General features: G+C 81.4%; 1 protein-coding gene across 2 annotated transcripts in view; it reads right to left on the bottom strand.

Moving 5' to 3' along the window:
- Positions 1-493, bottom strand: part of AKT3 (AKT serine/threonine kinase 3) — a 153,143-nt gene extending 152,650 nt beyond the window's left edge. Inside the window, exon 1 of one of the 2 annotated variants that reach the window (XM_027683993.1) lies at positions 401-493. The gene's annotated coding sequence lies outside the window, so the exon portion shown is untranslated. Of the gene's footprint in view, positions 1-83; positions 362-400 lie in introns of those variants that run through there. The other variant, XM_027683983.1, reaches the window with a different exon arrangement.
- Positions 494-776: the final 283 nt, after the last annotated feature.

Here is a 776-nt window from a genome sequence, read left to right as displayed (position 1 = left end):
TCCCCCCCGCATCCCCCCCGCCCCGAGCGCCCCCGCCGCCGCCCGAGCGCCCCTACCGCCGCCCGGCCCCTCCCGCCCCGTACCTGCAGAGGCGGCGGCGCCGCGGGCGCTGCTGCGGAGCCCGAGGGCGGCGGCGGCGGCTTCGGGGGGAGAAGGGGAGGGAGGGCGCCGCTGCCTCCTCCCCTGTCCCCCCGCCGGGCTCGGCGGTCCCTGACGGCCGGTGTCTCCGCGGGGGCGGGAGGAGGCGGCTCCGGCCCCAGGGCGCTGGCGGCGGCGGCGGCTACATGGAGCTGCGCGCCCCGCTACGCAGGGAGGCGCCCGGGCGGGCAGCGCGGCCGCAGCATCGATGCGCGGGGTCAGGAGGGCGGCGGCGGCGGCGGCTCCCCCCCGGCGAACTCACCCCGGAGCCGCCCGGGCCCCGCTCTCGGCTCCTCCCGCCGCCTCCGCCGGGCTCGTTATTGACTTTCAGGAAAACTCCCGACGTCACCGGCTCCCCCCGAGTGTCTCCCCCTCCGCGGCGGCGGCGGCGGCGGCATCCCCGGCTCTCGCGAGAAGCGCGGCGGGCACGGGGGGGCCGCCAGACAGGGCGGGGGGAGCCAGACAGAGGGGGGCGGCTGAGGTGAGGGTGGGGGGGGCGGCGGCAGGCAGCGAGGGAGGGAGGGAAGAGGGAGCGGCGGAGGGAGGAGGGAGGACGGGGAAGGCGAGGCAGTCCGCCCGCCCGGCGGGCAGGCAGGGGCGGGAGCCGAGCCGAGCGGCGTGTCCCGTCCCGCCGCCGG

The sequence above is a fragment of the Neopelma chrysocephalum genome, unplaced genomic scaffold (genome assembly GCF_003984885.1).
Source record: "Neopelma chrysocephalum unplaced genomic scaffold, ASM398488v2 Primary Assembly neopelma1_23, whole genome shotgun sequence".
NCBI classification, from domain to species: Eukaryota; Metazoa; Chordata; class Aves; order Passeriformes; family Pipridae; genus Neopelma; species Neopelma chrysocephalum.
The sequence above is the reverse complement of the archived record's forward strand: the minus strand, read 5'-3'. Positions and strand labels throughout refer to the sequence as shown.